The following is a 15735-nucleotide window of genomic DNA, read 5'->3' as shown; positions in this document are numbered from 1 at the left end:
TCATAGAAGGCCACCAGGTTGGTCTGACAGGACCTGCCTCAAATGAACCCAAGTTGGTTGCCCCTAAGCATAACCTCCCCTGCTGGCCCCTCATGGACATGCGCCAGGATAATTCTCTCAAAAAGCTTACCCAGGACCGAGGTAATACTAACAGGCCTGTAGTTTCCTGGGTCCTCCTTCCTCCTCTTTTTGAAAATGGGAACCACATTGGTCCTTTTCCAGTCCTCTGGCACAACACCAGAGCACCATGAGTGCTTGTAAAGTCGTGCCAGGGGTCCCGCAATGATCTCTGCTAAATCCCTCAGCACTCTGGGGTGGAGATAGTCAGGACCTGCTGATTTAAATACATCCAGTCCCTCCAGCAGTTCCCTGACTAGGTCATCTCTGACCCTAGGCCTGGGTGCGCCTCCCCCAGTGGGGGGGGGATGACCCGGTTCCTGCGCAGAAAAATGGAGGCAAAGAAATTGCTAAATAGGTTAGCTTTGCTGTCTGGTGCGACGACCAGATTTCCTAGCATGCCCTGCAGAGGCCCCACATTACCCGGTACCTTCTTTTTACCCTCTATGTATTTAAAAAAGGACTTCTTCTTATTCTTGGTCTGGGTAGCTAGTCCCAGTTCCATCTCTGCCTTGGCCTTCCTGACTGCCCCCTAAAGTCAAGCAACAGAGGTATAGTCTTCCCTGGTGATGGCCCCTCTCTTCCATTGGGTGTACACCTCCTTTTTAGCTAGGAGATGTTCCCGTATGCTTTTGGTGAGCAATGGGGGCTTTTGCACCCTCTTGCCCCTTTGATCCGTGTTGGGATTACCTCCTTTTGGGCTTGAAGGATCATCTCCTTAAGGAACAACCACTCTTCTTGGACACCCAACTCCACACCCCTTTGGGACCTCAGTGTCTCCCCGACTATTCTCCTTACTTCGTTGAAATCTGCCCTCCTGAAGTCCAGGGCTGCTGCCTTGCTGCAGGCCTTTACCACCTTGCGCTGGATGGTGAATTCCAGCAGTCGATGATCACTGTCGCCCAGGTGGTCGAGCACCCGCAAACCCCTCACCAGGTCGTTGCCCGTGGCCAGGACCAGATCCAACAAGGCGCCTCCCCTGGTAGGGCTGTGAACCTCCTGGGTTAGATGAAGGTCCTGTATCTCAGCTAGGAACCTATGCGAGCAGTCAGACCTGGATGACTCCTCTTCCCAGCAGATGTCTGGAAAGTTTAGGTCACCCATGATGACCACATCCTTTGACCTGACTGTCTCCGTGAGCTGACAAGACATCTTTGTCCTGCTGTTACAAAAACTACAGCGAAAACCAGAGTTTCAGCCAACTATCCATTCTTGAAACAGTACTGAAAATGGTATAATTAGCCATAATATGAAACTGAGAGAAAACCCTCAAGCTCAGAGTTATTTAAACAAACTGTTCTGATCGGCCCCTTTTCGCAAACACCTGCCAAACAAATACACACACACACCACCCCCCCCCCCAACCCCAGCAACCTCTTGTTTTTTGTGGCTCCTCGAAATTGCCCCAGATTAGTCATTTTCTTTTAGGTATTACAGATGCCAAGGTCTAAAAGGCATTGTCCAAATATAATCACACTAATGTCATCAAGACTATCAAGCCCAAGGCCTATCATAACACATCCATGTATGGTTCCCAAATCTTCAGTTTTTGCTATCTTATCATTACTCCAGTGTCATGTTTAATTTGCCATCCACATTCATCCCTAGCTCTTTTGACACTGCTGCTTTCCAGACTCCCCTTGTTTCCCTCCATCTACCCTGACTGAACAACTATTTCAAACATTTTTCTTCCTGCTGCCTTAGGAACCACAACTTTTCCACCAGCAGTCTCTTGTCTTTATTTTCTAACCTACTTCTCCTCAAAATATCTGCAGATGTAATTAGGAGCACAGAACTGGAAAGGACCTTGAGGGTCACCGAATCCAGATTCCTCCTATTGCAAGCAACCGCAACGCAGAATGCCTGGAGTAAAATGACTGAACATAATCTCAAAACTAGTTAAGCTTTTCACCCTCACTATGCTTATTAGGAGGCAGGTCCAAAGACACTATGAACTTAATTTTTAAAACTAAATTGAGACACTTCCCACAGTGGTCCTGAGTCACACTGGCAGTTTTTGTGGTTTTAGTCACATTTGCCGATTAAAAGGTCCATCTCTCCCCCTACAACTTTGTGAAAGGCCGCCTAAACAAAGGAACCTCAATAGAAAAATAAATCTTGGGTAGTAAAGCAGGATTTCTAATGAGCTCTTTCATCTGTAACCACTCTGATAGCTATTAATTTAACTGTAGTCACAAACACAGTTGAGTTGCTTGAATTAATTGTCTAGAATCACATGGATAACTGGAATGAAGGTAAGTTTACTTTTCTCTGAGCAGAACAAGCATCCTAGCTGCCCCAGCACTCAAACTCTGAAACGTAATGGTGAGAAACAAAAGGCTGGAGCCCGAAAAACATTGCAAAAGACTAATTTAAGAGAAGAAAGAATTTCACATTTACCAAGGCTGAAGTGTCTTCTAACAAAGTACCAAAGTTACTTTCTGCAGTGGTTTTTCCTTTAAATGAGTTATGCACGAGCAAAGTTTTCCAGCTGTCAGCGGAGTGAGCTGGCTAGGCATCCCAAGGGCAGAGTTAACGCACAATGAAATCTCACATCTGGAGGCCTGCTGCAGGCGTCAGCTTGCTCCCTTCCTAGCTCGATTAAAGGGTCTTTGTCATTTGTTAACTGTGCTTGTGAACCCTTCATGTGTACCTAGTGGGTTTCCCTTCTTTGCTTCACCTAAAGAGAGACTGGCACTGGAATGAGAAGGGACAGAGGAAACACAAGCTTTGTTTAAGAGTCTGAGAGAGAAGTTTGTTTCTATGAGTCACGTCGATGGGGAAGGGCAAGTGGAACACAGCCACTAAACACGCACATCCTCAGCTTGGTTCTTATTCACTTCCACGTTCCACAAAGTAGCAGAGGAGAAAGATTAGGCACTAACTACATCGTTTTAATTAAAAACAAACAAACAAACAAACACCTGACCCTACCTCCACTTCTCTTCCTAGTCACAACCCTCTCCCCCCACAGAAATTTAGCCAAAAAATGTGAGACCAGAATCAATCTACACAGCTGTGCAAGCGGAGTGTAGAGAGGAAGGGGGAGGGAGCTGGGGAAGGAAACTCTAGCTGTAAAAAAAATGAAGGAACGAGACGTACAATCAACACTGGCAACTAGCCCAGTTAGATAGAATTACTCCGAGATGAGAGGGACAGATGTTCTGCAGGAAGCCGGCAGCCCTCTCATATTAGAGACTGACCCGTCACTGAAAACATACTGTTTAAAAAAGCCGTATTTTCCTCTCCCTTTATTCCTTATTAGCAAATTGTTGTTTAAGAGCGTCTCCTTCTTACTGCTAATTCCTCCTATGACAGCCTGATTCTATTTGTAGTGTTACACTCCTTTCCAGAGCAACTGTCATATTACTACTTCTGCTGTCAATTAGGAGTTAATCAGTTCCTTCTGCTTACTTGACAGGCATTGTTGCCTTGCCTTTCCTTAAGTTTTGGTTCTGAATAATTTCTCTCAGTGTTAGTTTTACTAGCAAGACAGTTTTTTCAGTGGTTGCTACTCCTTCCCATCCCCTTTTTCTGCCATCTAGGGCATTGCTGTTTTCACCCTCTGGAGGGGAATGACTGAAAGGAGTCCCATGCCTTTTACACCACTGGGTACAGCAGTCCAGATCAACTTGCAAAACAGAAAAAATGGAAAAAAAAAAAGTGTCTCAGCCTCAGCAGCAAGGTAAATTTGAAGCACCTTGTTAAAGCCTGGCTTCTGCGCTCATTTAAGTTACAGTAAAACCCTGACATGAGAAACTGGGTCTCCTATCCCTAAAGGGAGATATACCCACACCACACCTCTTATTTCAAGTGGCAATATCTACTTAAGCAAAAGAGTTAGATCAAAGGATTATAGGGCATTAGAAAACAGATCCAATTCATTCTGGCACCACTGTAGCAAAAGAGAGCTTGCCCAGTACCTGAGGTTCCCAATCGTCCAAGAACCACAAATGTGGGTAATACTTTTCTTGAGCCTTTTCTTTTGGAAAGGGATCTCTGTAGCATTCTTTGCCTTCACTTCCCTAGCATCTTACTGGCTTTACTTTCCCTCACGCTTCTGGACACATCAAATGCACTGGAAGAAGAGTGATGCCTGAAAACCTTGAGTACTTTTGGCAATATTAATCAATGAAGAAATTATCGAAACAAGCAGGCTGGTCTCTTCTTTTCTTACTGTCACGTGTGTAAAATGATGACATGAACCCCACTGCAATCACCATGGGGACACGCTTTCTTGGCAGAGAGAAGAAAAAAAGATGAAGGTGTCGCATTTTTCACCAAATTTCTGCTCCTCACCACGGAGCAGCACCATACAGAGAGGAAGATTTAAAGCTGGTTGGTGGCATGTGGAAAGAACATTAGTGCCCTCCCCAAGTCTCAGCAGTCAAAAAAAGGTCACTGGCAGCCTTCAATAACACATGTGTAGAGAGGGCAACTATGCAAATAGCTCTATTAATGCAAGTCTTGACCAGCCATCTAGCATCTTCCCAGTTCCACAACTTAGCCTTGTTACACAATTAAGTACATTAAGTACTCCACCGTCCACACTTAGTAGTTCTACTTTAAAATGTGAACCAAAAACAACTTTGTGCTTGGGTCTCGCATCTCAACAGCACTCAACAGACAAAAGGTAAATACAGTCCCTACCTAAAATACTTTGTAGTTTAAGATGACAAACAGTGGAAAAAATGCCGAATCCAAGATTATAACACATTTGCGGTTTAAAAAAAAATGAAGGTTCCCCAAGATTAAGATTTTTTTTGTCTCCTTCTGGGTTGACTCGGTGCCCCATTTAGTTTTGCAACTTAAAACATGTATATACCTCACCCGCACAGGATGTGTTAACCATCTAATTTTCCCAGTGCCCATTTCTCATGACCTAGAAGCAGCACTCCAGTTTTCACTCTTCCACTGTAATTTTTCCCTTTTCTTCCTTCCTCCTGGGTCATCCAAAGACTCGCAATTCCAGACCAGAAGCATTTGTTTTGAAGCCGTGTCCAGCTGCTTGAGCAACTGTTTAATGCAGGGGTGCGGGGGGGAAGAGTTGCATACTGTCAGAAGCAACATAGGGACATTTGCATGTGGCGCAGGACCCAATTAAAAAACTATTTTGAAAGACTTGGGAGGTTCCGAATTAGATCCACAACTTGAAGAAGACACGTGTCACCTCACCATAAGTCCAACTCTCAGACCCTGCTAGCCAGAGAACCACAGTTGCTGCAGCCAGTTAAAAGGGCCTCCAGAAACTGCTGACAGCCTTTTCACTCTTCTACGTGTATCTGAATGAAAGAGGAACTAGAGGGATGGCAGAAATAAGGTTTTCCCTCCTGAACTGGGAAAACTTGCAATGCACTATGTTGCGACAGAGACCTGAACATAATTCTTGTCTTCTGGCAAAGACAAAATGGGCCTGGGCATAGGAGTAGGGTTGACAAACTAGATGGAGGCAAGCAAAGGGGCCTATAAAAGGCAGTATTGGTGCTAGGTCAGGAGGCCTTTAAAAAGGGCTATTAAGGCACTGTTAAAAAGGTCTTTGTATCCTCAAGAGTCTATTACCTAGACTAGAGAAAAGAGGAAGCCCAAATTCTACTGCATGTTCAGGTAACAGAAGAAATGCATTTGAAATGAAGGAAATAGTTGCCCTGGAGTCATGGGGGGCAGAGGTTCCAAGGGAAATTAAACAGCAGAGCTTGACAGATCTATGAACAAAGCAGGAACCTAACCAGGAAGGGCTTATTAAGGCTGATAAGCCAACTACAGTGGTCAGAGAAAGGGTGTCTATGTCACAGTCCGAAAGTCTGCAGACATAACTGAGCTAATTCAGCTGCTGTTAGCAATGTAGACCAGAGCAGCATGTATTGCAGAACCTGCTCAGGATACTGGATAAACACTTGGGCTATGCACTGAGTAGTTGCATGGGTACATACTTCAGTGTCCTGTTGAGAGCTATGCTGCTACTTGCACCCAAGTTGAGCTAACTTTAACTAGGTTAAGTCTACGCAATCTGCAGTCACACTTTTGGACTGCAACTTAGAAGTACCCCTTCTTGTGCTGCAACTAGGCTGAAAACACTTCATCTAGTTTAGTACGTTTTTCATGAGCTGATTTGTCTACACAGGGAAGTTTTCCAGAATAACTACAGGTATACCCATATAATTATCCCACTACAGGCAGTCCTCAGACTTACGATACAATTGGTTCCTGAAAACTGTCTTAAGTTGAAACGTTGCAACTTGGAACCAATTTTCCCATAGGAAACAATGTTATAAATTGGGGATTGGTTCCTGAACCAAGGCCTGATACCCTATTTTCATCCAAAATAACCCAGAATTGTGTGCAGTACTCTTTCAATCACATAAACTAAATAAATGTAGCTATATTACTGGTCTATACATATTTATTTATTTGTATTGTAAATATACCAGATCTGGGGAGGTCACACGTCCCTCCCCCACCCCACCCCATGTCCTCCTGGACAAGCGGCAGGAGCTGCTGGACAGGCCGTGGCTTCTCCAGCAGCCGCCTGGCTCAGCCCTGGCACTGCCTGCCTAGCCCGGCGGGGGCAGCCGGGAGAGCAGCCAGACAAGCTGCAGCTTCTCCTGCCACCCACAACCCCTGCTCCTAGAGCCCGGCACAGCCCCAGCTGGGCAGCGTTTGTCCCACCCCCTGTTCCAGCCCCAGTCCCCGCTCCAGCAGGTGCCCTGATCTGCCCCCCCCATGGCCCTTTCCTTCCCCCTCCCCTTCCACTGACAGACCTGTATCCAGCATCAAGCATCATGAAGTTGAAACCCATGTCTGAATTTTGAAACCCAAGTGTCAATTTACAAATGTCGTAACTGCAGTTCGTCGTAACTTGAACCGTTGTAAGTCAAGGACTGCCTGTATAGCTGTGTCATTGTAACTCCCTATGTGGACACTATTCTAGAGTAGCTGCTCTATTCCAGATCTCTCAGTCAAAGAGTTTGGACATATCATTTAGCCCAAGGACATTTTCTGCCATCAGGCTCCACATTTGTCTGGAGACCAGGAGATTGTAGATGAGAGCGCCAACGGTTTCGAGATGGAGTTGTGGAGGCTTTAGTTGGAAAGAAGACAACATACATGAAACCTGATAAACCACTGCAGGTGTAGCATATGACCGAGGAAATTACCCAAGGAAGTGAGAAACCTAGAATGAAACAGCAGGGCCAAGTCAAACTCTCCCAGTTGCACTTGCCTCGTGGTCAGGTCCTATCACCCCAGCTGTGGAACATGGAGATCCTCACAAAAAGAAAGCAAAAGAAGAGATTGAGAGGAGTCAGTCTTATTGCAAAGCTATCTGAAGGAACTCAAGGGGACTTAGAGCCGATTAAGTCAATGTGAAAGGTCCTTTATAAGGGTGTGAGACACAAGGTCTGCAGACCTCCTAGGATAAACCCCCTTCATTCTCTTCCCTTAGTCAAATGAAGTGCCCTCCCTCAACTTTACAATGTTCCCAGCTGCATGACAATGCCAAAGTTAACAATAAATGCACTTATCCAAACTATTGTGCTCTATACACTCCATGATTAACCATATACTTTTACTTATCCACAAGGGGAATCCTTCAAAATATAAAGAGAAACATTTAGCTGTGTGGGATATTGTTTACCAGAGCAGCTGCCAGGCATATAAATAGTGTTTTCTGTAGAACATGTGAAGATTTGCTCTCCCATACCATTCCCAAAACAGATGTGCACAGGTTCACCTCCCACCTCATCGTGGATCCAGTCCCTTAAGTGCACAGTTACCAAAAAAGCTCAGCTGGAGAAACCCCAATACACTTTGTTTTTCTACATTTAACTGGTAGGAAATACAGTGGCAGAGTGAAATTTCAAACCACCATGTGCACATCTCTCGGCTCTTACTAAAAGGAGAAATAGTTGCAGATTTAGATGCATCATAAGTACTCAGAAGATCTCCTGGTAAATAAATATGTTCCTCTTATTTAAGCTGGGGAAAAAAAGAGGACAGAGAAATAACTAGTTTTAAGTACGTGGTAGAGAGCAAAAACAGTCCACTCCTACCATTCCCCTCTTATGGTTTCTTCATGAGATAGAAGGACTGTCTCAAGTTTTGTTTAAAACGTCTGCTTTTTAATTTCTATATGTCTACAGTTGAAATAACAGTTCTCCACCTCCCCCTTTTTGCTGCAGGACTATAGCCCATTCTTTGGAAAGCCCTGCTTAATGGCTTCAGGCAAGGCTACAAGCCCAGTTGTTCCATGCTCAACTACTGAAGGAAAGGGATGCAGAGTTCAATCCATTCCTTCAGCACAGACAGTTAAAACCACACATGTAACAGGCCAGCTCTGCACCACTGGCAGTGGTGGATGCCATGAGGTCAGCTGCAGCAGCAGCTACATTTGTGCTACCCCCCAAAAAGACTGTGCCCAGGGCTACTGTTCCTGCCACCTCCACCTCAATTATGCTACTAGTCAAAATCAAAAGGTAAGATGGGGTGACCTGCCTGTTTAAGTAAATGCATCAGTGCTAATAGAATCAAAATTAAATTAAATAAGAAATAACATTCTCACAGGACTTTCAGTCACACAGGCATTTAAGTCAAGGAAAACAAAATGTGTGCTTTTCACTGGAACAATAATGTAGCCACTCAGAGAAAAAGGTTAATTCCATGGGAGCCATAAAAGTGAATTTGAGTGTATGTAAAGTTCAGCATCACATCACATTTAAATGATATGGCTCACGTGCCACAAGTGGAGAAATACAGGCAATCCAAGAAAGTGCATTCAATGTACTCTTTCTGTACAAGTCATCAGAATACTAAGCAGCAGACAGCAATCAGAGTGTTTGTGCGAGAGAGGAAATGAGTCACTGCAAAGTCCTCAGGGGATTCACTGCCTTGTAGTGGACATTTTTTATCTGAAGAGATAAGAATGGGTCAAAGTTTTCCCCAGCATTTCCTACAAGACTATCAAAACTCTGAACTCTGACTTTCCTAAACCCTCTGCTTTATATATTTGCATTTAAGGAGCGCACGATCAGCCTGCAGAAACCCAAACCAGGAAACAATGCATCCCCACATGCACACAGATTGCACGTGCCCACAGACTGAGGCCATGCATGTATTCTGAAGCTGAAGTATTTACAACAATCAACGACAGCATCTTCACAGAACTGAATCTCTTACAAATACCATACCAACGCCTAGATACAGGCTAACATTTTCCAAAGCAGCTCAAGATGCCCAAACTGAAATCACTTAGGACTTGGTTGTCAAAGGCCGGGCACACAGCACCTTCTGATAAATCAGGCTGCTGTAAACTGCCTTGAGGTGAAGCACCCATGATCACTAGCTTCACTGTTGCCCAACATAATTATACAGCCAAACACAGCTCCAATTCAGCTCCACAACTGCATCGCTTTTGGAACATGGAAGTCCTCAGTGAGCATCCCGGCTTACATCTGCCTACACTGTGCTGCTGCACAGAAGCTGCAACAAGCAACCAAAGGGTTAAATACCACAAACTAGGAAACATTGCCTCATCAGTATCAGCTAAGCCTCTGACATTTAAAAATCACTTACAAAGGACCATCTGCCTTTTGATTGCCTTTGAGCAATGGAACAGGTAGCTGGCATTTCACAGACTGTTTGCCAACAGACACATCCATCTGCATCAGGTTCTGCAATTTATCACTGTAAAGCACAGCCCAGCTGGAAGGGCATCAGCTGCACATCAAACCTAATGGAGACCCACAAATGTAGAACTCTTCATTTTCCTGCCTACATCTAACAGGTGCTAAAAGAAGTGACAAGAAGGTGAGAACTTACAAACCAGCATGAGTTTGCCTGTCTTCAGGGACGCACAAGTTTTGTGTTCGCATTGCTGGACTTGCAATAGGAGCCTACAGGGCAACTTGCTGGCAAAACATAAAAGTGAGACTGGGCAGGCCAAGTTGGCACCAATGCAATCAGACAAATTTACGAGAAAGAAAGAGAAGACACAAACATGTGAACAGTAATATACAAAACACCTTTGGGAAATCTTTCAATCTTCTCTTTCCTTAAAAGGTAAGCTAAAATGCCTGGAAAAGTAAGTCTTATGGAACCATTTGGGATCCTAGGTGATTAGCAGAAGATGCAAGACTTTGGTAACTTGTTAAAAAAAAAAAAATAGTAAGTCTAAAGGCCAACTGCCTGCCAAAACCTGTATTCAGCTCTTCAGGGTTCTGCTTTTCTCCAGCAACTGCCAGTGACCTCACCAACACCTACAGCTGAATTCCTTAAGGCGCTCTAAGCATCGCTGAGATCATCAGCAGGTGCAAGCAAAATGTAAGGCCCCCAGGGGCTGTATTTTGGCACTGATAGCCAGGTAGTGCAGTTGGAGCCCGGTGACCCCGGCGAGGGGTGGAAGGCACGGGCCGAGGCGGCGGTAGCCCCGGCAGGCCTCCGCGGGGCAGGCTGGGCAGGAGTTCCAGGAGCCCGGCCGCGATTCCTTCTCCCCGGTGCCCTGCCCGGAGGTTGGGCAGGCCCGGGGGGCCTTCAGCGCGGGCGGTGGACTGCTCCCGCAGGGGAGCCGAGCCGCGCTGGGGCCCGGGAGGTTGGCCCGGGGTCGACCTGGCGCCCGAGCTCCGGCCCTGGAAGTCCGTATGAGGTTTTTGAAACGGGCCTTGCCCGGGCCTTCGATCCAGGAGGGCAGACACTTTTGGTGGTTGCCCCCGGTGGCTGGGCCGGGTGCCGCATCTACAATATTGCCTTCATATTAAACAGTTGCATCTGTTGAAATGTATTTGTGCATTACACTCTGCAAGATTCAATTTATTAACCAGGCCTGTGAACAGCTTTTGTGTGGGTTTCTAAACAACATTTTTAACTTCTTTTACATAGATGTAAAAGGCAGCTGCCTCTCAGAATTCTCATCTTCCTCTACACCTCCCCACCCCCACCCCAGTCAGAGATCTGGTTGCAGGAGGAAATAAATCCTCCCTCCTGTTCATGAGCTTTTCCATCAGTTCCATGACTCCCTTGTCTTTGCCTATTCTAAATCAGTACAAGTTAGTGGCTATACAGGACAGCTTTTCTAGGCCGTTTAGGTCTCTCTTGGCTATGTGCCTATATATTCAGCTGCTTGCAGAGCATATTACTTATCCACAAGTTGGGACTGGCACAGGGACGTTCACAGAAGATTGGGTTTCCTGAGCAGCCTTCATAACGGGGCAAGTCCATCTTCTGAGGTAGAACTTGGGGGACAGTGTCACATTTAAACCACAGATATATGCCCAGGTAAGAATATGCACGCCCTGGGCTGTCAAGTGAGATAGCAATATTCATCAGCCATTCTTTAAAGACCATGGGAGGGTCAGCATATCATTTACAAGAGTAAGAAAAAACACAAACCAGTAGACATGATCTGTACAGCATTTAATCACACCATGTGGACACACATAAACGAGACAGGAGCAAAGAGGTATCACCGACTGCCCACTCCGCACACCAAAGAACAGACACAGTATAGGCCTGAGGCTGAATCGATTCATTCTTCCCATGTTAGTGTACAGGTTAGTTTAAGCTGTGCAGATTGAACCGATAAGCAAATGAACAGATATTCACTTTCAACTCTGGAAACGCAGCCACATGCCTGCAGTGGCCAGGCCAGAAGCTGGGGGGCGCTAGAGCAGGCTTCCATGCTCAGCTGGAGCAGACACATTGGGCCATGGCTAGCCCGCCCACCCTGTGAGAGGAGGGAGGGTTGCGGGGGAGATGCAAAGCATCCTTGGATGCTGAGAGACTGTGAGTTAACTTGAATCTGGAGGGGATCTGGGACAGAAGTTCAATAAACTAATTTAGCCTAAATTAGTTAAGTCTGTTACTACGTCCATCCAGGTTTATCTTAAACTGGGTTTGGCCATTTTGAAAGTGGTTTATGTGCACTGAACTTCTGCTGTGTTATGGATTTGAATTGGTTTCCAATCACTTATACCGGTTTGTATATAATTTCTGTCCCTAGCCCAACAGAAACACCAAGCAAGAAATTTGCACACGTGGTAGAAGCATCCAAGCCAATGAATCTTACAAGATCTGAAGCCTATACCAGAACAATGCTAACTTTTTGCATTCAGTTGAGAAACTATTTATTTATCTATATCCCACCCTACCCAAAAGGCTCAGACTGGCTATTAAAAGGGTAGTTATGGACTCCGTATTTCATTACAGCAAGCATAGTATTTTCCTCCACAGAAAAATGCACTTGCAAAATAAATAAGCCAGCAGGAGTAGGAATAAATGCTTCCCTTTCCCCAAAAAGAGATTATTAAAAAGAAATTTAAAAAAAGAGAAAGAAATCAAGTAACCATATCCACATCTTTTCTTGATCAGATACTGGTACCCAAGTACACCCACTTCAATCCAAGTTGCTGTTGTCTCTCCTTTTATTAGTGGCTTCCCCTCAGAGTTCTTGCAACAACAGAAATACATTTTTCACTCCCATGTCTGGGTTCGGGAAGATCCCTTCACAAGCTACTTCCTGTAGATACCTAAAATTCAATGCCTTTGTAGGACTCTTCTCCACAAGAGAAGCATTTATACAACTAAAGCAGTTTGGCTCCATGCTTGCAGAGATCAGCGATGTCTCCTCTTGAGATGTGCATAACTCTTTGTTACCTGTAATGTTTTAAGTTCCTATAACAGCATTACTATGAAAGAGGGAAAAGCACTGTATTCCTGAACACTGGACAGCCAGAATACCATTGGTTTTGTAGGCTATGCACTGTAAGTTGTGGGTGGCTTGCATCAATTTTTGTCACCTTCCAAGAACCAAACTGGAGCTGAAAGGAAGCATTCAAGACAAAGATAAAAAAAGGCAGAATCTTCCGAGAAGGGCCCATAATTAAGATCATGTCTTTTAATCTTGCTAAAGAAAAACCCAAACTGGCCGTTTTATAGAAGAGCTTTCTATCACTGAAGATCCTGCTAGCTCATTATAAAAAAAAAAAAAAAAAAATGCATAACATTGGATTGCCTTCTCCTAGGTCTATCAAGCAGATATAAATTGTACAAAACTATGTATGGTTAAACAAGATATTTAAGAAGAGTCAAGGATTTTTGTGGGTAATCTCTGTTATTGGACCAACTGTATAACTATACATACAGGTAACTTTCAGGTACCACTGTACCCTTCCTCTATGTCCTTCCAAACTATATAGTTGATCCAATAAAATGTCACCTACAGAAACCCTTGCCCCTCGCATTTTTTCTGGATCATCACAGCTACAACATCACCCCAATACTAATGTATATAAAAGGAGGACAGCTATATTGTGGAACAGCTGGCTTGCTCTCTACTCACATTACCTGGAGACAAGTGTACTTCCCAAGACATTAAGGCCCAGCATACAGTAAATGAGCTTCCATCTTTATTAGAGTTTCTGTATCTAAATACCAAGATCTTTGTAAAGCAACATCATTCCACATCACAGCAGTGGCAGGATGATACAGCCGAGTTCACAGAAGTACCTTATATTCCCTCCCTTTTCAACCAGATAGTTGGTATTTATGAAATTAAGGCACAGACAGGGCTCCCTAAAGCCAACATGATATAGTTTCCAAAAGACCTTACACCAAACAAATAGCATTCTTATGCTATTTCAGTCCTGGACTTCTCCTAAAAGAGAGATTTGATGAATGTGCATGGCATTAAGTAATAGAATTTAGCACAGAGTTTCTCCACCCACCTGCAAGGAGGTGACTTATCAGTGGTCTGAGACCACAAAGCACCTCTGTATTAAAGGGCAAACAAATATGCCAGGAGTTGATAATACACATAGACATGAGACTTTCCGAGGTGGGAAATCACCTCATCTCTATGGCAGGGGGAGGAGGGCGGGAAAGGGGTTTAACATTGGAAGCCAGCAAGCTAAGCCAACTCCAACTAATTGGCTGATTCTGCATTTTGTTAGAAAAGAAAGTTCAGCTACTGTTCTCTGTCTTATATGGCCAACCCTGTAGCAAGTGACACAATATACTTGGTTGCAGGATGCAGTAAGAAAGGAGAGAAAGACCCTGTCACTCAACAGTAACATCAAATTAAGAAGCACTGGTAGGCTACAAGGGAAGGGGAGCGCTAGTTAAAAGACAGGTTACCATGACATGTATGTTACAGGCCCAGGAAGTGGCAGAGCACAGGATTCAGGTCTCCACAGATTGCTAAACAGTTTCTGGGGAAAGAACTGAGACAATGGTGCCAACAGCATCACCAGCAACTGCAGCCCAAGGCAAGTAAATTGAAATTGGAAGATTTCCTTGCAACCAACCACCATGTATACACTGTGCGCGTGCTGGGGGAGGGGGCTCTTAAGTAACATATGTCATAACCTATACAAGAACTTTAAAACACAAAAGTTACCAAGTCTCATTTTTCCACGTGTGAGAAGGCCTACGTGGATGAACCCACCACCGAAATTGTTCCGGGTTGGCATTGTAAAGTTATTGCAAAGGGTTTCTATGCCAAGGTCAGTTGCAAGTTTACTCTGAAGGTCTCCATGACCAGAAGCAATGAACTGTTGCAGTGAGAGCCTTAATTTACCCAACTCCCTAATCTCTGTCCAAACAGACTGAAAACCTTCTGGTAGTGGAGCAACTCAAGATTCTGAGTTTTGCTCCATCTAGTAAAATGAAGTAATCTGGCAATACAGTGAATCCAGTACTTGGTACAATGTTGCACAGACCATTTTATTGAATTCAGTCAAAATCTGGACCACAACCACCCAAATAAAAGGAGTGTTTCAGCCATTATAAAAAACCAGATTAAAGACAGAAAATATTTTTTGCCTATGACCTAGCTGTGGAACAGGGTAGTACTGTGTGCTGGGAGGAATTGTTTTCCCCCTTTCCAATAGCAATCTGGGAAAATAGCTTAAAAGAAAAATTTTTGGCCTGCTTCAGCAACTCAAGTTGAACATCTGGCTATAGTTGTTTTCCTAGCATGCCATACTGCTCCTCAATAAGAGTTAAGACAGCAGTTCTCAAATGAGGAGAATCTCAATAAAAGGCTGATTTTCCTCCCTTTATTCACCACAAAATCTTCTGGAAAGTAGAGCCTAACATCTCTTTGAAGCAGAACCCCTAATGATGGCAGTGGGTAGCAGAATGCCAACACCCCAGTCAGCAAAATTTCAAAGTTGTGGAGTTCACCCAATCAAAGAATAAGGCCTTTATGGGAAAAGCTTCCGCGTCTGTTATTTCCATACCGACGGTTTAAATTAAACCTTACCAAACCTCTTAATTTGCACGAAGAAGGGGAATAAAATCCAAACCACAAGTTATACAATCATGTCTGCCTTTGCAGTTTAAACGAAGTCTGAAAACGGTTCATGAAATTACTTGCACGCCAACACCAGCGGGATGCATTAGGGGGAGCGAGGTCCCCCTAAATGTTAAAGTCATTAACAGTCTTAAAAGGGGCTTTGAAAACAAAATGCAAGCGCATTTTAGCCATACCCCAGTTGCATTTTTTCTCTTTACCTCTTCTATTATAAAGATTACAGCCCCTCCTTCCCTGTTATAACTGGAAAGCAGTTTTGGCTCATGAATGTGGGAGAGTCCAAAGCAGCTCTATCGGGCTAAAGCAGCCCAAGTTAT

The 15735-nt window shown here is 44.4% G+C and overlaps 1 protein-coding gene across 4 annotated transcripts in view; it reads right to left on the bottom strand.

The window, feature by feature from the left end:
* Positions 1-15735, bottom strand: part of CREB3L2 (cAMP responsive element binding protein 3 like 2) — a 127285-nt gene that overhangs the window by 97036 nt on the left and 14514 nt on the right. The window lies entirely within an intron of this gene.

This window comes from Alligator sinensis, unplaced genomic scaffold (genome assembly GCF_000455745.1).
Source record: "Alligator sinensis unplaced genomic scaffold, ASM45574v1 scaffold585_1, whole genome shotgun sequence".
NCBI lineage: Eukaryota > Metazoa > Chordata > Crocodylia > Alligatoridae > Alligator > Alligator sinensis.
The sequence above is the reverse complement of the archived record's forward strand: the minus strand, read 5'-3'. Positions and strand labels throughout refer to the sequence as shown.